The sequence below is a fragment of the Stegodyphus dumicola genome, chromosome 8, assembly GCF_044657685.1.
Source record: "Stegodyphus dumicola isolate Sdum_Otavi_A_Nest chromosome 8, ASM4465768v1".
Lineage (NCBI taxonomy): Eukaryota > Metazoa > Arthropoda > Arachnida > Araneae > Eresidae > Stegodyphus > Stegodyphus dumicola.
In genome coordinates, this window is record NC_140775.1 from 174,731,054 (window position 1) to 174,749,508 (window position 18,455).

An 18,455-nucleotide genomic window follows, 5' to 3' on the forward strand; every position below is an offset into this window, starting at 1 on the left:
TGGATCTGCTAACATTTATAATGAATGAACCTTTTTCTAAATATAACTTGAGGCTAATAAGACCGTTAAGTGTAGTATTTCGAAAACGTTATGTCTTCAGAAATGCTACAGAGACACGAGAAGGGTGTAACGGACTCTAAAACTCAGTAAGATAAACAGATGGCACACATGGTGCTTACAAACCAGCCGGCATTTGCCTCGAGAATTCGGAATAAAACTTCAGTGTAAAACTAAATCTAAGTAGATAACAGCCAAACATTTCGCAGAGTAAAACGCAAATTTGGCTCTTAAGGCTTCACCAGCGCGAAGTACTATCGGCATTTATAATGCACGGCAGAAAACAGAAGTTCTTATCTTAGAACAGCACGCCTAGCAACGTAGCCATCACTAGGCGAAACACGCTCTGTCTTTACTGAAATACAAGCGAGATAATTTGTATTCTGGCGGAAAAATGAAAAGAGGAAAGTGACATTAAAGATTCAGAACATAAAATAACTGGTTAAAATTAAAATAAATCTCACGCAATAAAGGCTGAAATCTTTTCTTTTAAAAGTCCGCCATAGTTAGCAACAATATATAGCTAAAAATATCGAAAAAACATCCAAAAATCCACCAAAATTCAGAAATCATGTGAAAAATCTCGAAAGATATTCAACACTTGGACGACTATTTCTCGCTAACTTCGGTGGTATAAAGATCAAAATTATGCTAAGGTTAGTAATTTAACCATTAAAGAAAAGAATGAGGGATTAATTCAGTGATATTTAAAGCAATATTGAATTCTGAAAACATTTTTGTGGAATAATGTATTTATCATTACAATTACGTATTTGTGAAAAATTTTACGAATTTTGTGTTAATAGAAGGGTGTCAAACATTAATTTCACCGTTTGACTCAGGTAAAAAAAAAAGGAGAAGGCAAGTTAAATAAAACCGTGTCACGCAAACACACACACATAAAAAAAAGCGATATATATATATATATAAAGAGAGAGAGAGAAAGAGTAACACAGTTATTTTCATTGAACTCTTATCGTTTTCTTATCAGTTGTTATCTAAAAAATAACGAAAAAATGTCCACCTGTGTTGACTACTTTTCTCCTCAAAAGCGAGCTGCATAAGTACCTATTGTTCGAAAACGAAACATTTTATCTAAACTATAACTCCTACTTATACTTCAAGCTGGAAAATTAATGTGTTAAGAGCTTCCATACGACAAGACTTCGGATTTAGAAAACTAATTTAAGCTAACATCAGATGAATGTTTAATAATTTCGTTCCGGAGGATATGTGCAATAAGACTTTGTTTAGATACAGCGAATTACAGTGAAACCTCCCTAACATGACCAACCGTAGTTCCAGATTATTCCAGCAAGGGATATGAAATAAAAATAGCCCTGCCAAACATTAAATACATTGTTATTATATAAGTTCATAGTCTGACGTTGAAGAAAGCAGGCAATTGCATGTGACGTCATTGTCTGCCGAAACGTTTTCGTTAATGTCAGCATTTTGAACAACCAGCTTCTGTTGGCAACTTTTTTTTTTTGTTTCGGGCTAGGATAATTGACACGGTAGGTTATTGCCACGTTAATTCTTTTATTGATTTTGAGAAAAAGTTCTTATATTACATTAAATTTAAATCATGATGTCCTACGTATTAACCTGAAGTGTCCAAAGTTTTTGTTTTCTGGTTTGGCAACAAAAAATTTATTTACGAATTGGTTGTTGCTTGGAAAGAATAATTTTATTCACATTGAAATGTTTTTATGCATTTTCTTACATACATATATTTATTTATACAGGGTCTTTCATAGATCATTGGACACACTTGGAGGGGTGGTGGAGCGTACTAAAACATGCATTTTTTTTTGTAGGAATGTAGGGTCTAAAGTGACGGGTTAAGGCAGGAACACACACACACACACACACACACACAAAAAAAAAAAAGACACGAGAGGAAAATGTGTTTATATACAAAATCAACGCAAAGTGCTTCTTTGTAGCAGTACAGTATTCGCAATAAATGTTCAAAATTGCGACCACCAGCAGTAATACATGCTTAATAACGTCGCAGAAGGGATTGACGAACATTTTGAAAAACAACAGGCATTTTGCGCACGCTTGCAGCCGCAATTGATAATCGTGCAACGAGGTCCTCCAGTGAGTCAACGGGGAGTCTTGTAAATGATGCTCTTCAGATGGCCCCATAAAAAAAATTTCAAGCTGGATAAATCTGGCGACCGGGGGGGGCTATCGAACGGGTCCACCACGGCCAAGCCATCGGCCCAGAAATGTCCAGTCCAAGTAATTGCGGACCCGCACATGGTTATGGGCTGGTGCACCATCATGCTGGAACCACATGCTATCATGAACGACAGCAGGAACATCCTGCAGCAATTCCGGTAGCACCTCTAGCAGAAAAATATGATAACATAAGCCATTTGTACGTGCAGGTAAGAGGTATAGGCGTATGAGGTGGTCGTTAACAATACCCGCCCACACATTCACGGAGAAGCGGGTTTGGAATGCATGTGGACGTGTGATGTGTGGATTATGAGTTGCCCACATGTTCATGTTGTGGCTATTCAAGATGCCGTCCTGTGAGAAAGTTGCTTCGTCCGTGAATAGCACATCCGATGGGAAATACGCCTGCGCCGCACACTGCTGCAGGAACCAATGACAGAAATGAACTCGAAGAGGGTAATCTGTCTCTTGCAAGGCTTGGACTTTCTGCAATTAGTATGGGTGCAAACCATTTTCATGCAATAGTCTCGAAACGGTGTAATGACTCAGCTGCAGACGACGTGCAATAGCTCTTGTACTTGTCTAAGGTAATTCATGCATAATGTTCAAGATGGATTCTTCAATGCGATGTTGTCGTGCACTTCTTCTTCCACTCCTAGTGTCAGAGGTGGCTTCAAATGACCCGTTTTCACACAGAGACCAATGCAATCTCTCGAATATTGTGTGCTTCGGCATACGCTTGTTCGGAAACCGTTCCTGGTACAACCATAGCACTCCTCTGCCGTCCCCGTCAGCATCTCATGTATGGTGCTGCTAATGGGAACGGTATTCACAATAAATGTTCATAAATGTTCAAAATGGGTGAGTTTACGCATAGGGAAAACTATGCTTAAACTCACCCATCACGCTCGACATCAGAGTTGCGAATGATCCTCTGATGCATCGGATTGTGGTTTGTCCGGCTTTCTACCGCTGCGTTGCCAGCCAATCATAACTGTAGGTCCTATTACTGTTAGTGTTCCCTTTTTTGAACATTTATTTTGAATACTGTATTGCTGCACTTTGCGTTGATTTTGTACATAAACACATTTTCCTCTCGTGTCGTTTTTTTGCGTTCCTGCCTTAACCCGTCACTTTAGACCCTACATTCCTATACAAAAAATGCATGTTTTAGTACGCTCGACCGCCCCTCCAAGTTTGTCCCATGAGCTATGAAACGCTATGTATATAAATATTGCTTTGCCCGCAACTAGCAACTTCTTGCATAGTACATAGTTCATTTTACTTTCAGTTTTTCAGTATATAGAACTTCCAAATATTGCTTTGGTCGCAGCCCGCTCATTTGGCGGGCTTGTCCGCTAGTATATATATATTTGTAACCAACAGTAAACATACATTGCCTCGGTATACATAATTTACAAGTGCACATCATTATCGCCACTGAGGGAGGGGTTTCATATAGGGGCGAATGAGCTTCCACTGCTCTTGTAACGCTGAATCTTTGAAACTGTGCATTATGAGCGCATGTTGTTGTTAGCCCAAAGGAGCGTTAGCTCAGAAGGGCTATTAATTTCGTTTTGGTATTTTGCGTTGATTCACTGTAAATGTCCGTATCAGTTTTCAAACTGTTGCAACCAAATATTAACGCCCTGTGTTATATTTAAAGAAATTAAACAATGAAGAATATGCATAAATGTATAACATAAATACGTGCTTTGTGCTAGAACCGCGTGTATTATGATAATTTTAAGAAGACACCACACACAAATTTAAATTTTCCTAAATTCTACCTAAATTTTAATTAATTGCGTTGTGTAAAGAGAAAGAAAAACCCTTAGTTTTAAGAATGAGTGGTGATAAAGGTCATGTCGAATAATACGTAGAAAATAAAATATACAAATGGTTATCCAATGTATATATATCTTAAATTTTATTAAGTTTCTTAAGTGTAAAAGTAAACAATTATCAAAACAATGGGTACCAAGATTAATTAAAAATAAATGTCCCCGGGGAGATTAATTATTAACAGAAAATTTCCATTCCACATAATGATTCTTTAATAGTTTCATACTATAATTGGTAAACATATCAATCTATAACCACAGTTAAGTTTAACCTAAATATTGCACTATTTGATTTTATTACATTGCACATTTCATATCAAGCTATTACCGATGAGGTAAAACTCACCACTGGTGAATAAGAGAACCTTAATATTATTAATAGTATTAACTCTTAAGTATTAAGACAATTTAGATAATAATTAGCATTTGGATTAGAAAATTTTGCATTGATCTACCACTCAGCTCTATAATAGTTGCAAACAAATTAAATATTAATAAGCCTTTTCATTAAAGAAATTACATTGATATTCCCTACATAATAATTTACTTAACGCGTAAGTAAGACAAAAAAAAAATGTGACTGATTCTACGGAAAATCAGAGTTAAAAAAATTTACAAATAAAAATTTTATATTAGTACACCCGGTCAGATTTTTCTGAAGAAATTAAGAAGTGAATTAATTAATTAGGATTTAACCAACTAAAGTTTTGCGTAAGGTATGGACTTATCTGGCTTAATGATTCAAACAGGGGTCAGCCAGGAGCAGGAACAACTAGACAGAAGCCTGACGCGAAGAACCAAAAGCTCTCCAGACCGCTTCGATGATATGCGACAGGCACGGCTCACCAACCCTTCAGATATTGAAGAAGTGCACAGGGAACCAATTCGAATATCATAAACCTCCAGACCGCATCTATGATATGTGACAGTCACTGCTCCGATCACTCATATTGAAGAAGCCAATTCGAAGATTAATAAACTTCAAATCGATGAGTAGGAGAATTTTAATCTATTAAGGACTGTTGCAGCTGTAATGTTGATCAATAAGGTATCAGCAACCAGTTGAAAAATTTGCTAATCTGAAACATGACTATTGTCAAGGACTGAGTGAGTCCCTATATATTAGTTTTTTTCCCATAGTGAACTATAAGAGATTTACTCCGGATGAAGTTCCATTGCCACTTGGGCGAAATGCCCCCATAAATTCAGCGAGAAGCATCTCAGCCTCCCAAAAAGTCGAAGCCAAACAGTAGCCCCTTCTTTACTCGTTCCGAACAGTGTGTGAGAAAAAGCATAAAGCAAAGAATCTCCTTAGATATTCTTTACCAAATCTAAAACAGCTGCGAAGGCCGATCTGGCCACCTAACTCACCCCAACGGAAATCCCTTATAAGTGTAGTCAAGAGAGATAGAAAACTTGCTAAAAAGCTGCGTTTTTTTCAATTTCCCCCCCTTCAATTCCAACACAATGAAAAATACAAATAGAAATTTCAGTTAAAAAATTTACTGTATCTTAAAATCTGTTAAGGCTAGAGTGCTACTTTGGTAGACGGTTGCACGGATTTTGGCGATTTTTCTTTTGGCGAGTAATACGACTTATAGTAAACCCATTGCTGGATAAGTTATTTATGGTAACCGATACTTTGTTTTCATTTTATTTAAAAAATAATGCGTTTTATTATGCATAAATTCCGTGTTTTAAATATTATTTATGGCTTCTAAATATTAAAAATCAATTTAATTTTGCATTTTTATTTGAAATAAAAATTTTGTTGTTTATAATATTTTATATAATTTTATGTTGTGGATGATGTAATCAAAGACGTCACCTTACTTGAAAAGTAATTGGTTTTATTAATATCTATAAATTTAATCTAATGTTTTAAACATTATTTATGGCTGTTAAATATTAAAATAAAATTTAATTTTGCATTTGTTTTAAAAATGATTTTATTATGAATGATTATTTAAATAATTTTAATTCTATGCGTGATGTAATCAGCTCCCTGATTGGTTACTGAATATTTGTGCATTATCGCGCCATTTTAAAATTTTATTATTCATCTCTTCGAATTCCTCAGATTTCAAATCGAATGGATATATCCGTTTCGAAGATGAATGTTGTTATTGGTAATTACCGAGAATTATTGGTATCGAAATAAAAAAATTGCCCTTTGAGACCTTATTTTAGACAATCTGGCTTTCCTAATCAAAGATTTATTTATAAATTGTTAATAGCGTCAGAGGAAATTTATTTTAAATTTATTTTTGGAGAAAACCTTGCTAATTGCTTCTTTAATGAAGTGCGAGAGATGTGAATCACAGATGAAGATCGTTAGAAGACAGTTTTTTTTGTGGTACTTATCAATATACGACAGGAAAAATACTTTAAAAAATGTAAGTATATAATTTTCTTTTTATAATTGCATACTTCAATTTTTATTAAAAAATTAATACAATGTTTTCAAAAACTCCTGAGATATTTATTGCCGCATATGTTTGAATGTTAAATAATTAAATCCTATAAAACTTATTTTAAAGTATTTAAGTAATATTTTGATTCTTTTAAACGTTGGTATGATGTTTTTAATTAGATATTCAATTTAAGTTATATTTTAACCCAATTAAATGTTGGCACAATGTTTTTATAGCGGTGTTTTTATTCTATTATATGAAAGTAATAATTTAACCTTACTTTAGCATTTTATACTCTTAGTAAATGTATTTATTTACATTTGCCAGCCATCTTAAAAAACAGCGTTTTCAACAAAAAATTAATCCATTATTTTTAACTATATTTATTTTTTTAAAGTTTCGAATACTTTACTATATGCTTAAAATGCGTAAAAATAGCATTTTTCAAGATGGCTGACGACTGTAAAAACTGCTCCAACAATTGCGCCAATGTAAATCGCCAAAAATCCGTGCAACCGTCTACTAAAGTAGCATCAAGGCTAGATTCTTGAAAGTGATCTTAAATTGAAGAACTAATTTTTCTGCTTCTAGTGGTATAAGTTAAGAATGGGTAAACTTAAGTTAAGTAATGTAAAATCAAGATTATTACGTAGAAAAACACCTGATTCCATTGTGTGTTTCAGCGCGTATTGAGTAACGAGTGAAAATGAGCGTACAAATTCTTAGTTACCAAAACCCCAATTAAAGTTAAACAAATTAGCACAGAGATTAAATAAAATACACGTTGTGTAGCATAAATTTAGAATATTAATAAATTAACTTTTAATAAGTCATTAATTAAATAATTAAGTGAATTTGCTACACAATACATTCGGTTCTCGAGCCTGCGTTTCAATATTGCCAGTAACTTGTACATTATTATTCATCTATTTCAAATGCACGAGAGATTAATAACAATATTTAAAGCTTTTACAACCTCTACCCCAACGGAGAGACTTTTTCCGAAGGGAAATGTTCTGTAAAATTCGAAAGTTTATGAGCTCGGCTTTCCCAATTATTTATTCAAGAGAAAATTAATTATTATTATTCAAGAGACTTATTATTTAAGAGAAGAGATTCTCTCATTAAGAAATTACATTGATATTCCCTACAAGAGGAATTCAAGAGAAGATATTCTCAATTATTATTCAAGAGAAGATAATTTCTCTCATAAGTTTCCAAACTTTAAACCAAAATTTTAAGTTTTCAATAAATAGTTTTACGCCACATTTAAACAGGAAGAAAATGGATAGTATTCAAATTAGACTTCTTTTTTTTATTGACGGCACCTAGATCTCTCCCATGTTGGACCAGTTCCTCGGCTATAATTCACAGCAAAGCCTTTTCTCAGTTCATTTGTGTCTTTCGGATAATGTTCAATTGCCATTTGCTTTCGGCAATTGTTTTCTTCGTCTATTATTAGCGCCTTTGATATTAAATCGAAAGCCGAAAAATGATGATGATAAAGCTGCATTGCAAAATGATTCTCAATATTAATTTAAGCGGCCGAGCGGTAAAGTCGCTGAACACTGGCAGTTCGGTCTGAGGTTCGAAACCCGCGAACGGGCTGGCTGCATGGGTGTTTTCGTGGTTTTCCCCATGTGTAACGTGTATACGAGCCAGTTTCCCTTAGAAAGTCCTCCACGAAGGCATCCCTCCCCTTAGGCAGATAGCCCTCGAGGCTTTGCCGTAATTAAATAACCAAACCTAACCTCAATATTAATTTCTTTATCATTTTTCAAATTTTCGTGAATATCTTCGAATTTACGTGTGATCGATTTATAGGTAGATGTGACAGTTTGCTGCACAGATGTGCACAGGCCATGGGAAAATTTAAAAAGTTCGGAAAACAAAAATTGAAAAGACCCAAACAAAAACGTAAAGGTGGAAAACAATAAAATGAATTGTTCATTTCACATAGTTATTTCTTTTCGAAGTTTTATTTAAATGGAAACATTTTTTCTTGCTCATTTAATTCGTTTTCTTCACTTTCAGGAATCATTACTTTCAGCCTTTTTTCAGTCAATGTGTAATACTTTCAAGAGAACTTCATCTTCCACGTTTAATTCCGGTAATTTAACTTCTTCTTCAAAGGCATCTCTGGATGCTTCAATTTCTTCCTCCATCGGTTCCAGGAGCTTCTTTTCATCGCTTTCATTTATTTCTGTTTTCCTTTGAGCTCTATTAGAGACGGCATTAACCTGGTGAAGACGACTTTCTTTGTTTATTCAACAGTGCAAAAGTTCGATTGCCTAATAAATACTTTCCTTTGTCGAGTTCATTTCTAATAATGGCAGTCTTAGTTATTACTCGCCCAAGATCACAATTTAGTTTGACCTCAGCTAATGGTAAACAGGTTGGATTCAAATCTAATGGCTGTTGCACCCACACATTTTCACCTATCAATATTTCCGGCGTGATGTATTTACGACAAACTATATCAATACTAGCTCCTGAATCCCTTAATATAGGAATTTTATGACCATTTACGTAACCCATACTAGTATAAGGTAATAGAAATTTATCTTCTGCTTTTGCACTAATTCTGGTAAGATTAGCAGGAGATTCAGTGCTATTCTTAAGTTTTGGACGTAGAGGTCTTAAATGTTGATACGATGCACACTGATAACATTGTGGCGTCTTTCGTTTTTCATATTTATCATCTGGGCATGGACCTCTAGGTCTACAGAACCAGCATTACGAATTAAATCCTGATAACAATTTTTTCTTAGTTTTATTTTTATTATCTGAACTCACTTTACTTTGAGTTAGTGCATTGTACCTTTCTTTCTGCCGACACATTACAGGCCGTTTTTGAAAGTTTCTGCGAACGTTTTCATAGGTTCATCAAGTTTTTTAGCTAATGTTTGAGATGAAATCATCTCTACCCACTCATCAAGAAAACGATTTCGAATTTCAGGAGGAACTCGACGTTTAAGTTGGTCAATCACCATCAAATCTAGCAACTGATCAAAAGTCTCAACTCCTAGACCATTCACCCATTCTTTGCAATAACTTTCTATTTCATAGTTGAAATTCACCCATGTGGATTCGGTACTCTTTTGATGTTTTATAAATTTCTGTCTAAACTTTTACGGGCTTAACTTAAATCGTCTTAACAATACATTCTTTTACGTGTTCATAATCTTTAGCTTTATCGGAGGGTTCTCTAGCTATTAACTGTGTTACTTCATAAGGAAGTAGTCCTAGTAAATGAGATTCAAATTTTTGACTAATCTTTGGAATATGGTAACAAGTAGTTTGGCGACATTTTGGTAAGGCGATAAAGGTTACTAGCTAGGACTTTAGCAATAATCTGAGAAGTACACAGTTCGAATCACGGATTATTTTGTCTCAGAGAAACATGTCTCATGTCATGAGACATGTAGTGTGACATTTTCCGGAAAATTCCGATCGTGATTTTAGCTAATAAGCACTTAGAAACAATTTCCCTGCTAAAGTGCAGAATCGCCCATTTATTTGTTTGGCTCTTTTTATAAGAGTAAGAGGAATTGGATTTTTGTCAATTTTCTTTGACTTTTTAAGTGAAAATAGGTTGATGTGTACATGGATAAAGACAAGAGTGTACGCAATGCCATTTTTGTGCGATTCTGGGATTTTTTTAAATTCAAAATAGGTCGACGTGTACATGGATACCGTGTATGTGGAATTTTTAAAAACGCGGCAAGCAGTGGGCGATTCTGCACTTTCTCTCAATTTCGCACCTAATCTTCGTCATGATTAAGCACTTTTGTTCCATAAAAGTTCTAGTATAAGCGTAATTCGGTTAGCAGATTGTTGGAAAAAATGTTTAATTTAAAAAAAAAAAAAAAAAAAAAAAAAAAAAAACACGCCTTTACTTCGTGAAAACAAAATGGCGTCCCCCAAAAAACTAGCAGGTTGCTGTAGCAGGGTTGGTCGCCAAATTTTCGACAAAAAATCGTTAAGTTACCATAATCCGAAGATTCACCAAATTTTTCTTTATCAATTTGAGTCCATTCTGCTATCCTTCAAACAGTAGCAAATATAGACTGATATCTCCTTTCTTGTCATCGAATTTCTATATAAGGTGACGTAGCTTCGTTTTCGGCTGGACTATCCGGTAGTCCGGTCTCTGCTTGAAGTCTTTTTTTTTTTTTTTTAATCTCTATAATTCATACTGTTTTTTCCTTCTCCGCTCTTCTGCTTCTTCCTGCCTCTTACGTTTTTCTCTTTTCTCCCTTCTCTTTCCGTTCTTCTCTTTCCCTTTCCTCCCTCTCTTTCCGTTCTTCTATTATTGTGTCTAAGACTCCTTTGATTAATACTTCATCATAATCTCTGCTTTCAACAATTTTCTGTTTTAAATCGACTATTTTCAAATCTGCAGTCACATGAACTCCCAGTTCAGTCGCAAGATTTTGCAAATCTTCCTTACGAGGTCTTCCTAAGTAAGACATATTATTTCTATGTTTAAAATTAACTAAAACTGTGTTCTTTATACTTCCTCAAAATAGCTCAAATCAATTACTTTAATTAATTAATGCAGTCAGAAATCACAGAATTAAATGCACTCTGTTAAATACGTAAACCTCAAGAATGAAATATTTAAATTATATGAAATTCATACTCTCTGCCACATGAATTGTGACTAAAATAAAATAAAAACATAGAGCAATGTCTCCTGTTGGACAACTAAAATGAATATTAGAAATAATATCCAATACGGTAATAAAATAAGACAATTCAATATTAACAGGAAGTAATCCCTAATTCAGTGATGAACGAATAAATTAAAGCAATTATCAGGAAGTAGTAATCTGGTATCACTAATATTACGTTCAGTGATGAGCTAATAACATAAGGCAATTCAATATTAACAGCAATAAATAATCTGGTATCACTAATATTACGTTCAGTGACGAACTAATAAAATAAAAATACGCACGATTATTCGATCTCGGCCGGTGCCTCCAAAATAATTAAGATTGTGATACTTCTTTCGCAATTTGAAGCATCAATTTATGGAACACAGCAATAACTTTTATTTAACACTCAAAATGGGGACATACAAACAAGAAGAGAAAACGTATTTATTACATTTAAAAATAAAATAAATACATGCTTCGTTCGAGAACCGCATGCAGCTCTCGAGCCCAGCGTTTCAATATTGCCAGTAACCTGTACATTATTATTCATCTATTTCAAATGCACGAGAGACTAATAACAAAATTTAAAGTTGTTAAAACAGCAATGGCAACACTTTACAGGGAAAAAAATAAAACATTTTTATCTCCTGCTCGCGAGACTGTGTATCGGAAATTCTAAAGATATGCTATTCTAAATTATTTTGTGCAGAACGAAGAAGTACAAAGAACATGATATTTAATAAACAAAGGTAACACACAAACCGTTAAAAAACGCCCTTTTGGGCGTAATATAAAATCTGAAGGCTTTCAGACTAAAAAAGAATTATTTGTTTACATTTTATTTTGCATTTGTTTAGCAGTTATGAATGTATAGCGTATAAATGCTGCTATCAGTTTAGTGGAAAATCGCGTAGTGCTTTCATTTTATATGTTTACTATCGTCTGGCTTTTAATTGTACTAGAACATTGTCTAAAGGGAACACCAAACATTAAATTAAAAAACTGCACAGAGTTTTACTCTGCAGAACAACTTTATAAAAAAAACCGTATTACATATAACAAAATTACAATGAAATAAGCAATATCTCTTAATACAAATATTAATTATCCTAATAAATAAATTAACCAACTTCCCGTTGGCTTCTCTCGACAAACGTCCAGTACCCAAGAGAAACATTAAATTTAAAAACTGCACAGAATTAGCGACCTCATTTTCCCCGAGTGGGTGAATTCCACAGTGCTGATATCAGCAACAGTAGCTGCGTATCATTGTTGTTGGTATAATGAGAGAGAATTATAGATTTGATGCAATTTCATCAAAAAATATAAAATAAAATAATAAAAAAAAACTTATTGGAATTTTGAAAAAAAAATCGCTTCGAGGTGCACTGGCTTTTGTCCAGATGCAACTATGTACCAAATTTCATAGCCCTGGTTTTATTCATAGACCTGTTATATACTAGACGGAGTATCGCCATTCAAAACCGGGTGAAAAAGCGGCACAGGAATGAGCTGCAGGAGTTTGGGCATGAAATGGAACTGAACCCAGACTTTGGCGTACTATCGCCACGGCTGGCGATTTTTTCCTCTCTTTTCTCTTAGTTCGAAATGCGAACTTGGAAAGATGTCATTTCGCAGAAGCTGCCGTTGAATTTGCAGAAGAGGTTAGATCGATAAACACCAGCCAAAATTATTAATTTTCCTAAAATTGGACACTTTATTTTAAAATTTAACCTTATTTTAAATTTTAATTTTTAAAATTTAAATAATTCTCATGCTGTAGAATAATATTTTGTAATATGTTCCTCGGCGTCTACAAAATTTAAAATAAAATTAAAAAAAACTGGAGAGAACAAACAAAATAATAAACTAATAGCTAAATAATAAACTAAATAATAAATAATAAACTAAATAATAAATAATAAACTAATAACAAACTTAAAAAAAAATAAATAAATAAATAAAAAAGAAGGTTTTTTAGTACTTAGGACAGAATAAAAAAAAAAAAAATAGATAACATAAGAAAAATGAGTGAAAACAGAAAATAGGACAAAAAGGAAATTTAATATAAATACGAAAAGGAAATTTAATGTTAATACGGTGTATTACAGAGAACTACAGAGTAGGTGAATCAAAGTGAGAAAGATATTAAATTAATTGAACTAAAAATGAATGTCAATATAGTAGATATAAGTTAAAAGGAAGAGAGAGAGTGGTAAATAATTAAATTATGAAACTAAAAGGTGGTAAATTAAGACTTCCTTTTACTAGCAAAAATATATATATATATATATATATATATATATATATTATGCACGTTGCACAATGTAGTCGCACTTATTTTAAATAATTTTAGAAGGTAAAATTTAAATAATGTTCATTATTTTTAAAAAGAAACTTAAAACTATTAAAGTTTTGAAATTTAACTGCTATATAATTTCTATTTTCTTAATACTTAACAAATTCTTAATATTGGAATAAATGCCAGAAACATGATATAAGAAAGAAAATACGTGAGTAAACATATTTGTTATATTTGGATGCAAGAAAAGGGGATAAAATAAAATCATTCATGTCCCCCCCCAGAAAACATAATTTTATGCAGTTCTTACACAGTGTTACATCAACATTACCAAGTATTAAATGCATACATTACTACTTCGCACATGTCCGCATAAGCAAACGCATACAAAGAATATATAAACAAACGCATTCAAAGCAGTCTGTTGGCGTATGAAAAATGTCGCCAAAGCAGAATACTAGACTAATTAAAATTATATTGTATTACTAAAATTTTAACATTTTTTTCGGAACACAGTTATTAGAAACATACATATATATTAAGATACTTTTATTTAAATGTTATTTCAAGTATGCATATATTATATAAAATTAGAAAATCTATTTTTTGTTAGAAAACGGCAAGTAGAGTGGATAAAAAAAAACCTCTACATTTTATATAATTACGTTTTAAAACATTAGAAAAAGCTCAGCTGTGAAATGTTACTCCTCCACCTTTCACGTATCTGGAACTTCATCTATATGCGGAGCGCGAAAGTACCATTTTTGAAGTCCGAAACAATGCGCGTACACGCAAAACATTTGCTTCTCACAAATTCTCCATAGAACTGTAATGGGAAGGAAGATCCGCGGGAAATACGATTTGGGAAATGTTCCAAATGTCACGTGGTTCGCATTCCTGTTCCCCTTCAGGGTTGTCGTTTCTCTCTCTAGTACATTACAGCTCTATGGTTTTATTAGCTTACGCGCAGCACAAACGAAAGACACACAGACAGACTCTTCCTTTTGTATATATAGATAAATTTAATCGTCAACATTTCATTTCGCGAAACTTATCATGCACTGATATTCAGATTAACGTTCCTGGCATATTATCGCTCTTTACGTTGAGAAAATGACTCAGCTACAATTAGCCTCGAATATTATGTATCTGCTGACACCTGTAGATTAACAGAATTCAAGTGTATATTTTTTTATTGAGAATAATTGTAAGTGTTACAATGAATCCAGTATTTTCTGATCGCAATGCTTGCATTCCTTTGATTTGGAAAGTCTCAGTTTCAAAATATGTATTGCGAATGATCTGATTATTCCTATTGTTAACGTTAAGAGTTATATATAAATAAATTGAATATATTCCTTGTGAATAGGATAAATTAATTCTTTTTGAAGAGCATTTCTTGTGCAGGCAATGCATTTAAAAGTGAACAGTCATTAATGTGAAATTTAACACACTAAATTTGTAGGAATGCAAATTAAAAATTTACTTTGAATAAAACTGTGCATTAGCTATTATTTTAGAACATCTTTTTCACATAGATTGCAATAAAAATGCTAATATTTCTACTATTTACATTTACTATATAATTATGCTTATACTATACTATATAATTATACTACTTTACTATATAATTATGCTACTTTACTATATAATGATGCTTACTGTATATTTGATCTAACTTCGAACTGAAGATTTTCACAAGAAAAGCATGATACGTTAATTATGTTGTATAGGAAGTTGTATGGAAAAACACTTTCAACCATTTTGCTTAACACGCGGCCAAGGTCTTTTGAAATGACAGAAATATTACTGGAAGCCACGAGGTCCGCTCTAGAAGCCATTCCCTCGGTGGTGATACAGATGTGCACTTACGAAATATGCCCTCAGTATACGTCATTAATCCATTATTCCAAATCCTTGGACTGATACCAAAGAACCTCTTCCAGGAAGAAATAAAGGGAAAATAATCCTTTCTTATAAAAATTTTTTATTGTTGTTATTATTATAACATTGTTAAACACTAAAGTGCGTGGTTAACACCAAGTGGGTAGAATACATTGAACGTGAATACTGTACATTGCTGTTTTCTGTTATCCAGACCTAAAGCAATTTCTCAGAATGCTCCAATGTCTTTGATCTTTATTTAAATATCAATTTCACCCCTTTCCTTGTTGTTTAATAGCGTCTTTATTTTTCACAATCACTGATACTGTCGTTCTCGGCATACGGCATGCAAAAGCCCAAATCCTAGATACATATGTCATCTTCATATTTTTCAACACTCTCTTTTTAACTTCCATGATCATGTGATCCTAACGATTTTCTTAGCTGTCTGATTCTTAAAACTCTTTAAAAATTTATAAAAAATGCGATCAAAAAACAGGAAAAGTTACTGAAAAATTCATTTATTTACTCAGTAGTAGCAACAGGCGTACTGACCCTCATGAGCAGTCAGCATTAATATTATCGAAAGGGATACACAAAGGTAGCTCGTGCAGTCGTGACTCATTGAAGTCGACTCGTATTACAAATAAATGTCTAACAGCAAATAAACGTTTTTTCGTCTAAACAGGACGGACACCTATTTGGACGTATTTCAAAGCGGACGTATGCTAAGAAACCACAGCATATGTTTCAATAAATTGAAAATCTCAGTCGGAATTGAAAGTCACTATGTGTCCCTAAGGATACTTGATCCTTTCAATGGGAGGTAATTATTTTTTTCCTAGTTAAAAAAAGGTTTAAAAAGTTAGACTTGCATATTTTATTATGCATATTTTTTATAAATAATTTTTAAAAAAGACAATGATCTGCAACTTTCATTTCTTAATTATGACTAGAAGACTGTGACGCCCAGATGGTATAATGGTTAGGGGAGCTTGGCTGCGATACCGAAGGGCCCGGGCTCGAATCCCGGAGAAGGCATAGATGTAAAAATTGTCTGTCCCTTCATAGGAGGCAAAAGTGGCCCTCCTGTTAGGTGCCTCTATAATAAAGAGGCCTTAAGATCGGCCGATGCCGGCATAGACAAGTGGAATAAACTACAAGTAGTTATCACAATATTATTCCTTTAGAAGAAAGCTATATTCCAGTAAGAATACATATTAATATTATTATTATAATATCTAATAATATAGTTTCGTTTCTAGTTCCTTGCAACATGAATCTGACTCCTTACTTTAGATTCTACTCCTTACGTTAAATCGTAAGTAATTCTACTCTTTACGTTAATCTAACGTAAGGAGTTGCTACTCCTTACGTTAAATCATCTATAAATAATTAGAGAAAGTGAATGCATAGATGACTCCTCAAAATTCTAGAGTGAATTTTAGTTCGGTATGCTTGAGTTTTGATTGATCGATTCTTGTAATAGACTGGCATAAAATTCAACAGTTAGAACGAAAAGTTTCGGCATGACTGTGGCAAGTAGCTTGTGAGGCCTTTGTCTTTATTATTAAGGAGAAAAATAGTATTACGTGAACAAATCTATCTTAAAATTTAAGCGAGCACGTTTTCTGACCACACCGAAGAAGGGGAAAATTGAGCAAATATTTTTCGAAGTTTTAAGAGTCTGCCGTTAAAATGCTAAGGGAAAAAATAAGCGAAGAAATACGGTAAACTCATTCGCAATCAAGCGCTCTATTAAAAGTGCATTAGTTATGTTTTATATCTATTACAGGGATATTAATGTATACTTGTGTTCATAAATATTCAGTCACGCGGTCTTTCTATTTTCGCAAGCCTTTGGATGAAAACTTATACTTTCAATTATAAAAATTCTTTAAATGAAAATATTCATGTTTTATTAATTCAAACGCTCGCTTATTCAGGAAAATTAGAAAATTCTAAGAATATATGAGGAATAGGCTACTTTATACGAGAATGAGTTACGCCCAAATACCCCATTTTCACAAAAGTATTTAAGTTCTTGGAAAATAAAAACTCAATAAATAGAAACCGTTATTAACAAGTAATACACGTAAGAAAATATGAGAGATACACAAAAGAATTTTTTTCTTCTTTTTTGCAAAATTAGGCACATTAGAAAGGAAAAAATAAAGGACATCAATCATTTTCAATTTATTCCCATTTAGAATACAAATGGAATAAACATCCAATTAAAAATTAATTTCCTATCAACAAATTAATAATAACAAATTCTTTTCACCCAGCACCGCGAGATAGATAACAGAACAAACAGTTTGGCTCCAATAATTATAAACAACTCTCGCAACTTTTGTTTCCACAAGTATTCGTTTACGTTAATACAGCAGCACTATAGAGGCTGTTCGCACATTTTTTAGACGATTTTGGTAAGCGGTAATAAAAAATCGTTTGCTGCAAAAGAAGTAATTGCAATTGTACTCTGTAAAAGTCAAAATTATCGTATGTGGCTTGAAAGTTTTGTTTTGATTCAAAATAGCGAATTTAACAAAGCAGTGGTTCGAACGCTACATTTACGCTTTTTCCGAAGAGAAATATGCATACTCCGTTATCCAAAAACGATGTGAGAGTCATGGTTTTGTGATATCTAAAGCGTCGATAGGTAATATCATCAAAAACAAAGGAAACAAACTTCAAATTGGAGCCTCAAGTGGGACAAAATTCCAAACAAGTATCCGAGGAAAAAACGGACATCTTCGACTATTGCAAAGATACATTGGTTAATGTTAAAAGAAAATCTCTCTAGTCAAAGGACAGTTGCAAAATCATTAAAATGCTCGGTGTCCACTGTAAACAAAATGATAAACGTTAATTTAAATATTAAGAAAGCGAAAAAACGCAATGTGCATCGTCTTTTTCCAAAGCATATCACTCAACGTAGGATACGCTGCAGAATTCTATATGAGAAACATTTATCCAAAGAAAATGGAAAAAAATTGTCACAATAGATGAAGCATGGGTGTATTTAAATGACTGTAACAAAAAAGAGCCATTTATTATCATAAAAGGGGAGAAAAAAATTTAAGTGCATGGTTCAAAG